General features: G+C 34.2%; 1 long non-coding RNA gene across 1 annotated transcript in view; it reads right to left on the bottom strand.

The window, feature by feature from the left end:
• Positions 1-16462, bottom strand: part of LOC150105239 (uncharacterized) — a 112393-nt gene extending 95931 nt beyond the window's left edge. The window contains exon 1 of the long non-coding RNA XR_016548599.1: positions 16426-16462. This is a non-coding gene — a long non-coding RNA (uncharacterized LOC150105239). The remainder of the gene's footprint in view (positions 1-16425) is intronic.
• Between the last annotated feature and the right edge of the window lie 2561 nt (positions 16463-19023).

Genomic DNA, 19023 nt, shown 5'->3' with positions numbered 1-19023 from the left:
AAAGAAGAAGTTGATCAGTTTAATATCTAGGCAATGTCTTTAATAAAGATGGCAAATCAAGACAGAATATTAGAAAAATTGCAAAAGCAATAGCAGCACTCAAAAACTAAAACCACTATGGACAGATAAGAAGCTTGCAACTACCAATAGATTTCGCCTTATTGGCATATTAGTTAATTCATTACTATATGGAAGTGAAACTTGGGCTCTCCTAAAAGTAGATGAAAAGTGGTTCTTGGCATTTGAAATTAGGTGCTACAGACGACTCCTAAAGATACCAAACACTGATCACATCACAAATTTTGAACTAAGAGAAGAATCAATTCTTTTTCTGGTCCATGAGATAACATCATAACTAAGATGTGAAGGAAACAACTTACGTGGCTTGGTCATATCAGCAGATCAAATAGTCTACCAATGCAAGTACTTGAAGGACTTTTTCCAGGAACTCAAAAAAGAGGCAGATCTAGAATAAACTGGATAGACAATATAAGCTTTGATGCTAGGTGGAGTGAGTTAAACATTGGTTGTCATGTGGACTGCATCAAGATAAGTACGTTTTTTATTTAAATGTGTGCCGATATTGTCTAAATTGTACTTGCATATTACTGTGAGATATTTGAGTGCGAAATGGTGTTTAGATAAATTTCTTAGGTGATATCATAAATTCATTGTTTTTGTTAGCACACTGATACAAAATGACGTTGGAAGGAAAATCATTGCATGGGTCTGCGCGGAAGAGATAGTAAACAGCATGGATTTCTCAAAAATGGTACTGTGCTGTGAATGCAGTATGCATGACAGAAGATGAATAACAAAAGAACGAGTGTGGGTATGTAGGAAACATGATATTCTGATCGACTATGAGGCTTGTTTAAATAGTTTAAATATTTGTAGGGAACATGATGCCATTGACACAACAGCTGAAGATTGTGTGAATGTTCAGAGAGTGTGTGGAAGTGCTAGTGAGGAAAAAAGTTTGACTGATGATAAAGTGGTGATGATCTTCTTCTTCATTCATTAGATGTAATATCTGTTGTGGCCAAGACTTCATCTTCTTTAATAGTATCTTTTAATCTTTTTCTAGATCTTCCTGTTCTTCTCTGATTCTTTGGTTTCCAACTATAGACTTGTTTTATTATTCTATCTTCACTTCTTTCCACGTGTTCAAATTAACAATTAGCAATAAACAATTAGGTAGCAACCCAAATTGTTTATTGCTTGTATTTCACATTATTTTCTTATATCTGTATTTTTTATTTTATCTAATCTAGTTTTATTTAATATTTTTCTTAATATATTCATTTCACCTGTGTTTAACATTTGTCTTGTTTTCCTAGTGTCTGGTTTTGTTTCAGGCTTATATGTCCTATTTACTGCTTTATAAATTCTGGTTTTTGTCTCCATTCTAAGATGTTTATTTTTTCATATTGCTTCATTCAAACATCCTGATATTCTTGCAGCTTTTGCAACTTGTTCTCTGACTTCTAGATGTGGCCTTCTTTCCCAGTTCAGTTGTATACCTAGATAGTTGTAATTCGTTATTTGTTCAATAACAGTTTCTTCCAATTCTAATTTCCATATTAGATGTAAATTGGTGGCAATTAAATGTAAATTGGTGGCGATAACGATGTTGAAAAACAGAGTGGTGTAATTAATGGTAATGTGGCAAGTGGAGTTGATGGCAAACAAGTGTGTGTGTGTGAGAGAGAGAGAGAGAGAGAGACTGGGAATTAAACAGTGAGAGTGAACGACAGCAAAAAAAAAGGAAGGAAGATTTGAAAGCTGAGTTGGTGAAGAAGATGCATGTGTGGAGTGAAATGAAGAGAAATTGGAGATACATATGGAAGAGAGAACATGATCAAAAAAATGATGTCAGTATGAAAAAGTTTTCTCCCAGAAAACTTTTCTGGGGGATAAAATGAATAGAGCAATTGAATCATTGGATATGAGGAGTAAGTGAGCAAAGGAGTGGTAGTGGTAGTAGGAACAAAGAACTTCATTGGGAACAAGGAAAATAGACTGGATATCAGACGGTTGTTGATTAGTGTGATAGGAAAGGTAGTCAGTGTGTTGCCCAGGTATAACAGTGATGAGGTGAGGTAGAGAGCAAGAATTATGATAAATACATGCATGAAAACAGAATAATACATGCATGATTTTATTTTGTCACGTGATCGTGATCAGGGGAGTTTAATCTGGTTGAAGGATAACAAAAACTGAACACTTCAGGAATCTGTCAGCTGTAGAATGATATAAGAGATATATAAAAGAGGGAGTGCAGTTTATTAATGTCCGAAATAGTCTGAAGGAAGAATTAAACTGTATATGAATGACGGACTGCATTTCAATGGTTTCTTTTGAGTCTTTTGGAGGTACTGCTGCTGGAAGGGAGAGTAATGAGTGCAGAGAATGAATCTGAGCAAGTAAGAAGCAATGTGAATGAGAGAGAGAGTAAGAAATAAGAGATTAAAGTAGAGCTTATAAATGAAGATGTAGGTAGCATGGGTGTAGAGAATGAGAGAACAAATGTGCAAGATAAACAGGGAAACAGGAAGATAAAGGGTAAATTGGAACACAGTTTTTTGAATTTTCTATCCAAATGAAAAGCTAGTTATGGCAATGGTTGTTTATACGAAAAGATCCACTGGAGATATTGGTAGTGGAGAATATTCGGTGTCTGAACCAATCTTACATAATATATAATTAGTCACTTGACTGAAGAATGCATTTCCCGAAAAAATTTCAATATTAAGTTTTTTTTTAAATATCACAAGTGGGCATATGAATGAAGAAATAAATAGCATCAGTGTAGAGAATGAGAGAACAAGTGTGCAAGACAAACAGGGAAATGAGGAAACTAAGGATACACAGTGTAATAAAGGTTGATGCTCCAAGTGGGTAGCATCAGTGCAGGGTGCACCAGAAGTGTCCGGCGCCTGTGTGCAAAACTTTAGTTGGCACCCCTATACCCCTCCCCCAAATAAAAAATCACATTATAAAAACGCATCAGTGAGTTAAAATGAAATACGAAATATATTAATTATAAGTTTATGGAACAAAAAGCAGAAATTACAAAAAATGTATAAAAACAATAAACATACAAGAAGGGAACAAAAACAACAAAACTAATTTGAAAAAAAAAGTAAAGTAAATAAATAATAAATAAATATATAAAAAATAAATAAATAATAGTAACTTACAAGTACAGAAAAACCCCGAAGTTACGCGATAGGTCGGACCAACAAAAAGAGCATAAGACGAATTTGCGTAACTCGGGGTATAATTTTGCATGCAATTTATATATACAAACATACAAAATATTAGTTAATTGGGACCAAAGCACCTATTTTTTTAAAAATTACTGTAGAATCATAATTGTAATTTTTCGTACATAAAATAAAAAGAAAGTTATTTCGATATCGATGGTTTCATAAAATCTAATATTTTATTCCTTGCCTTGTGACTACAATTCATTCCTCGTTAAAATCTGTGTGCTCCAAAATCTGTAAACCTTTCTTAATTAAACTGAGACCTTCTGTAAATTTTGCATTTGTCATGTGCTTTTCTGGTAGAACTGGATCTCGGGTTTCGGTCTCTTCAGTGGCGCTTTGCTCACGCATCTCTATGAGCTCGTTGCTTGTAAGCTCCTTGTTATGTCTGACATAACAAGGAGCTTGTTATGTCTGACATATGAGTCTAACAGCTCGCTGACATCTTCACTGTCAACTTCTAAATCTAATTGCCAGGCAATCAGATTTAGATTAGAATTAAATCAGCTTGGCTTGACTACATATTGTCATTTGATCAACTGGACAATTTTATACTCTCACTTGATTATCACACCATAATTTAAGCTTCGTTTCCATTTCACCAATAATCCCACGACGTTTATGAATTATGCTTGAATTCAATGATTGGGCATTTTTCACAGCAGCGAGAATTCTTTCTTTATCTTTTATAATTGTTCTTACTATGGATTCCTGTAGATCAAAATTCTTTGCTAGCTCACAAATTTTCATTCTGCCTTCAAAATCCTTAATAATGTTGAGTTCTGTTTCCAAAGTCAATGTTTTTCTTTTCTTGGTAGCTGTAGAAGAATAGGACTTACTTCTTTTGGACAACATTATTATTTTTTATGTGATAAAATTTTTATCAAAAACATAACATTAAACAATCGCAAGGTTTGCAGACTATAAAAATTGTGGAGACCATGCAAAACACGTCAGTGCTTGTTCACAGCATGTGCTACACTGGCGAATGCAGCCAGAGCCGGAAAGATATGACTAATGGTGAGACGTGAAGTAGGACGGGAATACGTACATATACGAAACCACATAACTCCGCATTGACGTAAGTCAGGGTATTACTGTATATAAAATAGGAACATGTTAAACATTATTAGGTAAAGAAATAGTTAAATAAATATTTAAACAGAAAGAAAAATCACTTAGTTAATTGAACTGTTCTAATTTTCATTAATGAAAATTCTTGAATAATATCATTATTATTACGCATATCTCCATGAAGTCAGGACTCATCGTGGGAGACCAAACTAGCAAAACAATATATGTCATTCTCTTCTTGAATTCATTTACAGATGAAGAACTCACAACTGAGTCACGCAATGAATTCCACTCATTCACACCCTCCAGACAAAAAACCTTGTTCTGACACCCTTGTTAACCAAACTCTTCTTTAATTTCCAGGCATGACCTCTTGTCCTTCCATCACTATCACACAGCTGAAACATTTCCCCTACATCAATCCTATAAAAACCTTTCAGTAATTTAAATATTTCTATCATATCCCCTCTTCTCCGCCTATCAACCAACCTCTGCAATCCACAAGATCTCCATCTATCAATGTGGGGAGCATTGTTTACATCACTTACCAGCTTGGTCACTCTTCTCTGAACCCTCTCCCAGCCTCCTCATCTCCAAGGAATCCAGGTGACCAGACCTGAGCACAGTAATCCAAATGTGGAAGTATCAATGCTTTATAAAGAGGAATAATAACCTCTTTATCTCTGGATGTCAGTGTGTTTCTCAACAACCAAATAATCCTATGTGCAATCTTGGACAGCTTAGCAATGTGTTCCCAGAACTTCATCTCCCTATCCACCAACACCCCTAAGTCCCTAGCCTCATCAATCTCTTGGAGTACCATTCCATCAATGTAGTACACAGCTGGTAATCTTTTAATCCCAAAATACACGACTTTACACTTTTCCACAGTGAACTGGCATCCATTATCTTTTGCCCATTCTACCAGCTTATTTAAATCATCCTGCAAACTCTCAACATCAGCTTGATTTTTTATTGCGCTACCCAACTTTGCATCATCAGCAAACAATTGAATATATCCCCGTATGCAATTTCCTATATCATTTATGTACAAATTAAACAACAATGGCCCAAGCACAGAGCCCTGAGGCACACCACTGGTCACCTGCCTCATCCTGGACTCGGCTCCTCCATACACCACCTTCTGGTATCTCTCCCTGAGCCATTCTCGTATCCATATCACCAATTTAGTATCCATTCTCATCTGCTCCAATTTGCATAACAGTGCTCCATGGGGTATTCTGTCAAAAGCCTTAGCAAAATCCAGAAGTACCACTGTGTAGCCAGTTCCTTTGTCCAACTCAGGTGTCATTTTATTATGAAAAGTTAATAGATTGCTAAGTCAGGATCTACCTTTAACAAAACCATGTTGGCCTCTATAGAGTATCACATCCTGATCCACCCATTCTTGAATTTTGTCTTTAACCAATTTTTCCAATACTTTTACCACTACTCCTGAGATGGTGATTGATCTGTAATTAACTATCGCAGTTTTAGAGCCAGCCTTATGCAAAGGAACCACTTTGCCTAACTTTCACTCCCTAGGAACCATACCAGAGTTCAAACTTAAATTAAATATCCATTAAGAGGACTGACAATCCATTTGCACATTCATGCAACACCCGAGCTGATATTCCATCTAAACCTACAGCAGTGTTTGCATTTAAATTTTGCAATATATTAAATACCTCTGATTTCTTAGCTTCAATTCCCACATTAGTTATTGCTGCAGGTACAGAGATGTGCTCACTTGGGTGATAGACTTTTGAAAAGTAATCACTCAGTTACTCGACTATTACATCTGATTTTGTCACCTCGGTGAATAAGCAAGATAGATGGGCAAATGAATGGGGGTGTCAGTTTAATTCAGCAAAATGTAAGGTCTTGAGGTTTGGGAAACATCGATGGGATGCTGCATACCCTATGGGAGGAGTTATACTGGAGGAAGTTGGGGAGACAAGAGATCTGGGGTTGATGATTGATAGAAACCTGAAGTTTAGGGGACAAATTGCAAAGGTGGTGAAGGTAACACAGAGAATTGCTGCAATTATGAAAAGGACACTGACCTGCATAGATAAGAGGGTTATCATTCCGTTGTATAAGTCTCTGATCAGACCATACTTGGATTATTGTTCTCAGATTTGGTCACCAGGATTTGAAGGGGATAAATTAACTGTGGAAAAGATGCAAAGACAGATGACAAAGATGGTCTCAGGACTGTACAAGGATAGTTATGAAAATCGGCTGAGGGAATGTGGACTGCAGAGTTTGGCAGATAGAAGAAGGAGAGGTGATGATGTAAAAATAATCATATTAAAAAAATTCTGAATATTTTTACGTATTAATATTGCTTGTTAGTTTTTGTTTTCATACACGCAGTGTCTGCACTTGTGATGTGCTCGTTATGAAAATATTATGTTAGAAGTAATATGTAAGAAAGTAAAAATATTGAAGTACTTACTTAATTGATTATTTGTATTATTTATAAGAAAGTTTGTTGTATTTTTTTGTTGAATTTTGTGTTTGTGAAAGACTTTCTTCAGCGTTGGTGGATACAGCGAGTCAGCCATATTTTTACAATGCGTAGTTTCTAACGTTATTGAAGTGCGCATGCTCCCGGAGTGAACTTGATGTTTGATTGACAGCTGACAAGAAAGCGTTGCGTATCCAAGTTACAGTGGTAAACAAGAGAGCGTTCGGAAAGTTTTTATAAACTGGCCGAGGAATATTCAAGTTGGGAGGAACTTGATATTTTTGTGTGCGGCAGTTAAAAGGAAATTTTATATTGTATTCCGAAAAAGGAATAGTGGAAATAATATGTTTCAAGAAGGAATAAGTACAGAAGAAAAAGGAAATCTTGAAACTAAGTTTTTATAAACTGGCCGAGGAATATTCAAGTTGGAAGGAACTTGATTTTTTGTGTGCGGCAGTCAAAGGAAGTTTTATAATGTATTCCGAAAAAGGAATAGTGGAAATAATATGTTTCAAGAAAGAATAAGTAAAGAAAAGGGAAATCTTGAAACTAAGTTTTTATAAACTGGCCGAGGAATATTCAAGTTGGGAGGAACTTGATTTTTTGTGTGCAGCAGTCAAAAGGAAATTTCATATTGTATTCCGAAAAAGGAATAGTGGAAATAATATGTTTCAAGAAGGAATAAGTAAAAAAAAGGGAAATCTTGAAACTAAGCTTTTATAAACTGGCCAAGATATATTCAAGTAGGAAGGAACTTGATTTTGTTTTGTGTGCGGCAGTAAAACGGAATTTTAAAGGGATCCTAAGAAAATGAAGTACAGAATCTTGTAACTTCTGGAAAATAGCCTTAACAGGAAGAGAAAAAGACTATAAACATTTTTTTGTGATTTGTGAAAGAAAAAGTGTTTTGTCTTAAGAGTAAGTTTGTATTTTTTAAATAAGGCCTTGGATCCATTTAATCTGTATTTGTAGTTATGTATTTTTACTAGAAGTGTATATATGTTGTTTTAAGTTTTATTAAATGTGTTTATTTTGTACTTGGTATTGAGTCAATGATTAGCTGGATTCTGAAAAAGTGAGTTAAAGTCATTGCACCAATTGGAGTGAACTCTTTGTGCAAATATAATAACATATAGGGACACTCGGAGTCAAAAATAAAAATAATTGTTAGTAAATGAAATATTATTTATAATACACATTATAAATAAAAATGGCGCAGCCTCTAAAGGATAAATTCATTAAATATTAACAATGGCGCAGTCGCCTACAGGATAAATAAATTCATTAAATATTAACAATGGCGCAGTCGACGACAGGATAATTGGTTATGACTAAACTATTTTAGAATCCAAAAGGCAAATCTTGACTCAAATAAAAAAAAAATGGCTACAGAAAATAGTAATATTAGTAGTAAAGTTCCTTCAGTTAATGATGAAGAATTTTTTAGGTTAATAAATCCAACCTTAGTAATACCTACTTTCTCAGGTGATAGTAGTGAAAGCATAGAAACATTTTTTAGGTATGCAGAAAAAATTAAAGATTTAGGAAATTGGTCAGATTTTCACTTGTTAATTATACTTCGTAATAAATTGTTGGGAAAAGCCAAAACATTTTTGAATACATCTCCTTTACTAAGAGATACTGACAATTATGCAACCTTTAAAAGTTTGCTAATATCAGAATTTTCAAATGTAAGAGAATTAGGGCCTAACATTTGGAAGATTCAACAGTGTATCCAAGGTAATAAGGAATCTATTTCTGAATATTATCATAGATTGTGGACCATTGCTCATGGATTTAATATTTCATCTGAAGAGAAATCCTCTTTAGAATGGTTGCTCTTTAATCAATTTAGGCTTGGCCTCAAGGATAATTTAAAAGAAACAGCGTATAAGAAAAAAGTTAGAAACCTTGAACAATGTTTTGAGCTTGTTAAAGAAAAGGAAGAAAGATTAAGAGATATTTTTCATTCCTCAAGCAATAAGCAAGTAAATTCTTTTCAGCATAATCAAACTCATTCTTCTAGCATTGTGGGTACTGATAAAATGAGAGAAGAAAAGCTTCAAAAGGGTAAAGCTGAAAATAAAAAGAAAAAGTCTAAGGAAACTTCTGTGAATTTTACTAAAGATATTCCAGAATCTGATTCCATGGTAAAATTACATGATTTGGAAAAATATGAGGAACTGAAAACATTTCTGAGTGAAGAAATAGAAAGACAACAGAGACCCATAGTACAAGGACAGGAACTTCTGTTTAAGATGATGTCGGATTTAACATTATCGAAAAATCTTACAGATAATCAATCTTTTTCTTGTAAATCTGATGACATTGATAGGAATAAAGCATCTCATAGAAGATACATTCCAAAATGTTTTAGATGCAATAAACAGGGTCATTTTGCTAAAGATTGTTATGTTAGAGATAGATCTTGTTTTCAAAATAAGAAATCAGAGAATAAAAGTAAATCTGGAATTAGTTATTATTCCAATATTATACTGGCAAGGACAGAAATGTCAAACTATTCACTAAACATGGGTAAAGCCAAAGACAGCTCTAACCAAAAAAGAAAGTTTGATGTAGCATTAGCTCCTTATGCTAATGAAAGTAATCCTTTAACAGTATTACAAGGATTTATTGAAGATGTACCTTGTGATATCTTACTTGACACAGGTGCACACATTTCACTCATTTCTTATAGCTTATTTAACAAAATTAAATCTCTAATTCCAAATGATATTTCAGTTTTAAGCAATCCAATTAAGTTAAAAGGAATATTTGAATCTGAAATTTCAGCTTATAAGCAAATCAATGTCTTTATTTCAATTCCTTGTTTTCCATTAAAAGTTTCTCATTCATTAATTGTTCTTCCAGAATCTTCAAATCCAAATGTACAAATAATATTTGGAATTGATTTTCTGAAATGTCATGGGTTTGTGTGTAATTTTGTTGATAATACAGTATCATTGTGTGGAATAGAATGCTGTTTGGACAGAAAATCAGGTGACAGTGGAAAATTAGAGCAGTCTCCTGAAGTTTTTCTAGATACTAGTGATAGTGATCAAGTATTTAATATTGAAACTCTAAAGAATAAAGATCCTAGTATACAAATTTGGGAAAAAGATAAGATTATCCAAGCTCAGAAGGATGATCTCATACTAAAAACTATTTATGAAGCAGTATTGAAAGAGGAAACTCAACTAGATACATTTTTGAATCTGGATAACTTGTATTTAGATAAAGATAGGTTACTCTTATCTAGACAAATGGAAGATGGAAGGTTGAAGGTGAAAATATTGGCACCAACTGAAATGATTCCTTGGATTATGTATACTTTCCATGATTCTGACTTAGCAGGACACCAAGGGTTTTCTAGAACTTTGGAAAGAATAAAGGATCGTTACATCTGGAAAGGTATGAAGAGTGATATACTCACGTATGTCAAGTCATGCCATAAGTGCCAAATAAGATCCCCTTTTAGAGGAAAAGCTCCTTTACAACCATTTCCAATTCCAACTAGACCATTTCAAGCTGTTGCTATTGATGTAGTAGGTCCTCTACCAATTACTAAAAAAGGAAATAGGTATATTCTAGTAGTCAGACATGCTAACTAGATTTCCTGAAGCAGTATCAATGAAAGACCAATCTGCAAAAACTATTGCAAGAAAGTTTTTGAATATGATAGTTTGTAGATATGGAACTCCTCAGACCTTACTTTCAGATCAAGGAGTAAATTTCACATCTGAACTATTATTACAGTTATGTAAATTGCTTAATGTTAAGAAGATTTTTACAACACCTTATCATCCGCAATGTAATGGTATGTGTGAAAGACTAAATAGAAACATAAAGCAAATACTTTCAAAGTTGGCAAACACCAAAATGAATGATTGGGATACACATATCTCTCAAACATTATTTGCATATAGGTCTGCTTTTCATTCTGCTATCAAGGAAAAACCATCTTTTGCATTATATGGTTTTGACCCAGTTTTTCCTAATGAACTTGTTTCAGTTATTCCAAATACAGGATACAGTGATATAAATAAATATTTAGAATTAGTAATAGATAAGTTTTCCACTACTCATAGACTAGTAGGTGAAATAAGTAAATTAAGTGCTCAGAAAACTAGACAATATATAAATCGTTTTAGAAAATATAAATCTTTTGTACCAGGTGATTTAGTATTGTTAGATGATAAATCTAGTATTAAAAGAGTTGGGAAATTAGGAAAGAAAGCCTTAGGTCCATTTAGAATTTTAGACAATTTTTCTCCTGTGAATTTTAGAATTCAAGATGTCAATAATCCTAGTAAAAATTTAAATGTACACTCTGATAGATTAAAAAGGTACTTTTTGGGAAATAAAAATTTAGTTACTTTAGGTGATAATATGAATAAAATATTGAAGGATGAATGTAGTTTTCCTAATACTAATTGTGAATCTTATTCAAAGTTAAATGATAGGAAAGGGAATAGATCTAATATTCATAATTCAAATATGCAGCGAAAGAAAAAATTAAACTTTGGTAAAGTGAACCAAAATACAAGAAATTTTAGAATTCCCAAGACACATGTTTCAGATGATGTACAATGTAGGAAAAATGATAATCAAATTGATTCTAATATTGATGAAAGTATAGCGGAATTTCATAGGTTGATAAATATGGGATTAAATAAGAAAAGGGAAGTTAAAAATACCTCAAATTTAGTTAGTAAGGATAAGGAATCCCAGAAACTTATAGAATCACAAAAACCTGTAGAAACTGATTCTGATAGTGATGATTCTATAGATTTAAGACATCATTCAAATAGTTTAAATGAAGTGTTTGAAAGGTATAAAAATGAAATTTTTAAGTATACTAATTTGGAAGAAGAAAGTTCAGAATTATCTCTAGTGTCAGATGATTCTGAAACTAGTGATTCAGAAGATATACATAATGATTAGATAATTAGATTAGATCTTAAAATATAACGATCTAGAAATAAATATTGAAATTTTGTTTAGACGTAGGTTAAATATTTAAAAAAATTTTTTTCACAGAAAAATGAAACTGATGTAAAAATAATCATATTAAAAAAATTCTGAATATTTTTACGTATTAATATTGCTTGTTAGTTTTTGTTTTCATACACGCAGTGTCTGCACTTGTGATGTGCTCGTTATGAAAATATTATGTTAGAAGTAATATGTAAGAAAGTAAAAATATTGAAGTACTTACTTAATTGATTATTTGTATTATTTATAAGAAAGTTTGTTGTATTTTTTTGTTGAATTTTGTGTTTGTGAAAGACTTTCTTCAGCGTTGGTGGATACAGCGAGTCAGCCATATTTTTACAATGCGTAGTTTCTAACGTTGTTGAAGTGCGCATGCTCCCGGAGTGAACTTGATGTTTGATTGACAGCTGACAAGAAAGCGTTGCGTATCCAAGTTACAGTGGTAAACAAGAGAGCGTTCGGAAAGTTTTTATAAACTGGCCGAGGAATATTCAAGTTGGGAGGAACTTGATATTTTTGTGTGCGGCAGTTAAAAGGAAATTTTATATTGTATTCCGAAAAAGGAATAGTGGAAATAATATGTTTCAAGAAAGAATAAGTAAAGAAAAGGGAAATCTTGAAACTAAGTTTTTATAAACTGGCCGAGGAATATTCAAGTTGGGAGGAACTTGATTTTTTGTGTGCAGCAGTCAAAAGGAAATTTCATATTGTATTCCGAAAAAGGAATAGTGGAAATAATATGTTTCAAGAAGGAATAAGTAAAAAAAAGGGAAATCTTGAAACTAAGCTTTTATAAACTGGCCAAGATATATTCAAGTAGGAAGGAACTTGATTTTGTTTTGTGTGCGGCAGTAAAACGGAATTTTAAAGGGATCCTAAGAAAATGAAGTACAGAATCTTGTAACTTCTGGAAAATAGCCTTAACAGGAAGAGAAAAAGACTATAAACATTTTTTTGTGATTTGTGAAAGAAAAAGTGTTTTGTCTTAAGAGTAAGTTTGTATTTTTTAAATAAGGCCTTGGATCCATTTAATCTGTATTTGTAGTTATGTATTTTTACTAGAAGTGTATATATGTTGTTTTAAGTTTTATTAAATGTGTTTATTTTGTACTTGGTATTGAGTCAATGATTAGCTGGATTCTGAAAAAGTGAGTTAAAGTCATTGCACCAATTGGAGTGAACTCTTTGTGCAAATATAATAACATATAGGGACACTCGGAGTCAAAAATAAAAATAATTGTTAGTAAATGAAATATTATTTATAATACACATTATAAATAAAAATGGCGCAGCCTCTAAAGGATAAATTCATTAAATATTAACAATGGCGCAGTCGCCTACAGGATAAATAAATTCATTAAATATTAACAATATGATTGAGACTTTTAAACTGTTGAGAGGTGGTTACAGGGTTGACACTGGGGAGTTCTTTCACTTGGTTGAACAGCAGGAAGGAGTGATGACAAGAGGCCATCCCTGGAAGTTACGAAAGAAAACTGTGAGCAAGAGGGTGAGGAGTGGTTTCTTTGTGTGGAGGGTGGTTGAGCCGTGGAATGCATTGCCTGATGGATTGGTGGAAGCGAGAACGGTCAGTGAGTTTAAAGAGTGGTATGGTAGACTTTGTGTTTCTCAGGGGGGGGGACCTCCCCTCGATGAGTCTTGACAGACTTTATGTCTTAGGAAGGACCTCCCTCGATGAGTCTTTTGACTCCTTGGAGGCCTGAATAATAATAATAATAATAATAATTTCGATAGTGAATTTGATGTAAAGTGTTTACATTAGCTAAAAACATTGGTAAGGTATCTATATTGTGAGGCCACACTGCAAAAATATTGTTGCTATATCTAACCCAAAATGAAGGTTGAGGTTATTGATGAAAAACGGATGTCTTCTAAATGCGCTAAATAAAAGTTGGCTAAAGCAGGGGTGAATGGACTTCCCATGGCAGTTTCTTCTACTTGGTTGTAGAATTTGTTTTGACAAATGAAGTATCTAGAATGCACCACGAACGCGAACAGTTTTACAATATCTTGTGGGAATATTTCAGAAAGTATCTGAAAATCTCTTTGAGAAGTTTGTTTGTAATAGGGATTCTGCAGCTTTACTCACAATAAGATCAGTAGATTTTATGGAGACATTTTTAAAAAAAAAAATTTCGGATTTCTTAGACAAATTAAAAAATATCTCCATAAAACCTACTGATCTTATGATGAGTAAAGATGTAGAATTCCTGTTTTAGTCACCTTTTATTTAGAGCATTTAGAAGATATTCTTTTTACATCAATATACCCTCAACCTTCATTTTGTGTTAAATATATTGATGAGTATATAATAACCCTGGCCTCACAATATATATGCAATTTATTTTACGCTTTTATGATTAACCGTTTCTTCATGGAAAGAATAACGCTATTAGCGATTTAGCATCATGTGGCTCGTTCTATTTTGAACAAATCAATTCTTTGCATTCTATCTTGTAACAATTATTTTAAACCACTGACGATTGTCTGTTAATTTCAGACTAAAATAGATGGCAGTATATTTAATAAATAATACTTTCATCTTGCGTTTTCGTGTATATAGCGTATAAAACTATGGCACAAGTTTCTCTTAAAACTAGAATTGCTTTAACCTGTATGATGATAATACTGGAGAAGAGATGAATGGGGATGTTCAGTTGATGGCAGTTTTTTCACTTGGCTGTGCCACCAATTATATATTTGGTTTAATCCTTTATCCAAGTATAAGCAAACTTCGCATCTTAAGTATTTTGAGGACTGGGGCAACTCGTGGCAAAGGTGGTGTAACTTCTCATCACTTGCCTTAGTATCCCAAAATGCAAAGTACATCTCCTTACAGAAATGTATAATGCTATGCATTAAGGGAAGGATCACTACCCAGACCAGTTTCGACCTTTATTGAGGACTCATCAGTGGGAGCCCGACCCAGAGGTGGTAAACGTGGAAGTAATGGAGAAGTCATATTTCTATATACGAGTTGCCAAAAGGTGTCACATTATTATTAAAATTCTCTGGATTATATGTAAATATAATTTCTCCATTACTTCCACCTTAGTATCACCATCTCTGGGTCTGGCTCCCACTGATGAGACCTCAATAAAGGTCGAACCCAGTCTGGGTAGTGATCCGTCCTTAATGCATAGCATTATACATGTCTGCAAGGAGATGTGCTAAGGCAAGTGGAGAAGTTATACCACCTTTGCCACGAGTTGTCCCAGTGCTGAAAATACTGCAGATGCAGATTACAATTGGATAAAGGATTAAACCAAATATATAATCGGTTTAATGTTGTGGCCTTACAAGAAGATTTAAATAGACTGAATGAATATGCATGAGTGTGGGATGCCAGTTCAATGTTGTTCAAAGTTTAGAAATCCAATATGGATGCAGTATTTACTCTTGATGGGGATATATATTTTTGGAGGTGGAGCATATAAGAGATTTTGGGATCATAGTGTATAAAGATCAAAAATTTAGATTCCATATTGCCAAACTTTAGGACAACACAACATATTCTGGCAAATGTGGAGGACACTGATTTCTACAAGGAAGGAGATTCTGGTAATATTGTATTAGGCTCTGATTGGCCACATATGGACTGCAGGTGCACAGATTTGGTCACCTGGTTTCCAAAAAAATGAAGAGATGTTGCAGATAGTCAAGAATTGATTGACTATAATAGTTTCTGTTCTCTGGAATCAAATATGAAGAAGGGTGAGACGATGCAATTTGCAGACTCTAGCGAATAGGAGGAAGAAGGCTGATATGATAGTGATATAGAACTTGGTAAGGAGTTTATATAGCATCAACTTTGAAAAGGTTTTTCATAAAATCATGGGAGAGAACAAGAGGCCATCCCTGAAGGGTGTAAGCAAGGGAGTGAGAAGTAGGTTTTTTCATGGAGAGTTGTGAATGATTGGAATGCATTACCTGAGAGTGTGGTGTCTAGAGAGAATTTGAATGTGTTTAAGGCATGATATGATGAGCTGTATGTATGAAAAAAGAGACCTCGTAGATGAGTAAATGAGTGCATGGGGGTCTTAGGATAATAATAATAATAATGTTTGACCTGTGATTTATTTACAGAGCTGAAAGAAAATTCTAAGTTCTTGATTGACACTTTTTTTGAAGTGTCAATCAAGTTCAATTCTTCAGTTGATTGAAGATTTCTGTAAAAAACATTTCCTAATATCTACTCTACAGTCCTTTGTGTATCATGGGATGAAGAAGGTCTCCATGAAGTCAAAAAATTCATTCCAGTAGAATCACACCAAACATTATTCACTTGATACCCCTCCTTAAACTTATTCACTATTGGGGCCACTGACAACTTTCTGGGATTCCATTCCACTAATTTATCATACTGTAAGCAAAGAACCCAGTCAACACACCCTTAATATCAAAAATTATGGACTGTAATATTTCTTGTGCTTTTGAATAGGAACAAACAGAGAGAAGGGGAGGGAGAGTTAAACTAGAGAAATGAAATTTAAAATGAAAATCTTCTTCAAAAAATAAAAATAAAAATAAATGAAATAAATAATAATGAATGCTTCATATTTAATAAAAAAAAATACTAAGGAAATATACCTGGGTAAGCGATATCCAAATTGCAAGCATCTCTCCTGAAATAAATATATACATATTTTACTTCTTTTAACAAAAAATTTGAACATATTTTGAATTATTTAATTATTTATTAATGTGTTGCAAAATGAATGATCACATATGAATATTGAAATTCGATCATTTGTTGGTGTGTGTGCCAAAGTGGCATGATTATACCAGGTTATCATCTTGTCACTACTTTTCGCTATTTCAACTTGCATGGTGGGTTGTATCACAGAAAGAGTGCTATATCTGGTGGTACTAGAGAAGTTCATGTAACTGAATAATCTTGTGCATATCCGATCTGGGGTCTTTCCTCGAGAGGCAAAGCTGCATGCCAATGGACGGATCCGTAGGTTGGGGATCGGGAAATGGCCACCAGAAATGGTGGCTAGCTACGAATAGCCAACAAGCAGTCCCGGACAAGAAGCGGCAATACTAACAGGACGTGGTGAATTAATGGAAAACTCCTGTAACTCTATAAAATGCCACAGAAGTCCAATGACAGTACTGCGTCAAGGTGAGCTTAGGCTGCCTTAAGCCTAAATCTATATGCTCCTTGATTCTCTCCCAAACTCTTCAAGGAAGACTAAAGGTTTGTCAGATAAGTGTCGATGTGCTGACCTTAAAAAGAAAACACGACTGAAATCAGATTCCAAAGAACAAAAGAATAAACTCATGCCGGCTCGGACGTCCTCCGGTGAAACAAGGTCTGCGTCATCAATTGAGTTATCAGAGCTGGATGGAAAAATCGGTTACTGAAAACAAAGACAAAAAATCAAACTCAGACCTGTTGTTGTCTTGTCCTTTGAAGAGTCTTAGATGTTTCCGTATGCTCCTTGAACTGCTTTGGCTATGTCGATGATTTTATTTGTATGGAGTTGTTGTTCAGGATAAGGTCTATTTCTTGCAAGGCTGCTGTAATTACTGGACAGGTAAAGATGTGAGTGGGTGTCAGTTCGGCATTGGGGAAGTTGTTGCAGTTTCTATATGTTCTCGTATCATCTGTATTGATCCTCATTCCTCTATAATGTCCTGTTCGTAGTCTTGCTATCTTGGTGGTGGTCTTTCTGTCAGCATTAATTTTGGGAATTTGTTGTAGTATCACTGATTTCAGTGGAATTAGTTTAGTTTTTGCTAGTGTGTTAGCATCGGAGAGAGTTATCATGTGAGTTTCTTGCCTCTTTTGCTAATTTATCGGCTGCTTCATTGTAATCAATGTCTACATGAGCATGAATCCATTGGAAATTGCAACTTTTTCCTAAACACTTTAGTTGATTTAAGAGTTTATAGGTGTCTTGTGTGTGCTTGGTATTGCCATTTTTGATTGCCTCGATAGCTGATCTTGAGTCGCTGTAAATTACAATTCCCTCAGATTGTTGAGATGATGATAATTTTAAGTAGGCTTCGAGTACTTTATATATTGCATAAAGCTCGCTGGTAAAATTGGAAGCGATTCTCCCAGATCCAACTTTTATTGAAAATTTTTCACCTTTTGGGAGTAGAAGGAGAACACCAGCGCCTCCATTAATCATGTTGGTGTCTAACGATCCATCGGTATAACAAATAACCTGTTTGGAGAGTGAAATATCAATTGGTACGTGGAATGTCCGTACACTCTGGGCAACTGGAAAACTGCAGTTGCTTCAAGAAGAAATACAGATGTGATATATTGGGTATTTCAGAAATGAGATAGACATTGTCAGGAGAATCACATGGTGGAAGAGTTCTCTGGTCAGGAAATGAAAGTAAGCATGAAGCAGGCGTGGGTTTCCAGCTAAGTAACAAGGCCTGTCAGGCAATGATTGGATACAAACCAGTTAGTGAAAGAATAATGGTTGCAAGATTTAGTGCCCAACCATTTAATACCATGACCATTCAAATATATGCACACACTGCAGAGAGTGCAGATGAAAACATTGAGAGATTTTACAGGGATCTACAACTAGAAATTGATGAGGTGATGAAGCAGGATATACTCATCATTGGAGAAGACTGGAATGCAAAGATTGGCCAAAATAACACAGGATGGGAAAAGATTATGGCAAAATTTGGATATGGGGAAAGAAATGAACGTGGAGAAATGTTTCAGTAATTTGCCACGGATTAGAACTTGATGATTTGCAATACCAAATTCCAACAAAAGGATTGTGGTAAATGGACATGGTGCTCCTTCGATGGCAAACACATGTATATGATCAACCTGATATTAATAGACCAGAAATGGAGAACTTGAGTTCAACAGTGCAGATCATTCCAAGGAGCTGATATTGATTCAGACCACAGCTTAGTGATTGTGAATATAAGACTAAAACAATCAGAAGTACAAAGGAAAGTTTCAAAAAACTAGAGACATCTCAAAACTTAATGAAGACAGGCTAAGAACAGCATATCAGCACATATTGGAAACTAAGCTTATGACCCCAAGTGAAAAACAAAATATTAATACAAGAGCAGAATGACTGACTACAGTGCTAAAAAAAGCAGTAGAGGAAGTAATTCCTGAAAGGGAAAAGATCAACAAGAAATGGATAACTCAGGAAACCCTAAAATTTGCACAAGAGAAAAGAGAACTGAAAC

This window comes from Typopeltis vanoorti, chromosome 7, assembly GCF_054136105.1.
Source record: "Typopeltis vanoorti isolate ZY-2024b chromosome 7, IOZ_Tvanoo_1.0, whole genome shotgun sequence".
NCBI classification, from domain to species: Eukaryota; Metazoa; Arthropoda; class Arachnida; order Uropygi; family Thelyphonidae; genus Typopeltis; species Typopeltis vanoorti.
This window is presented reverse-complemented; position numbering and strand designations above follow the sequence as displayed.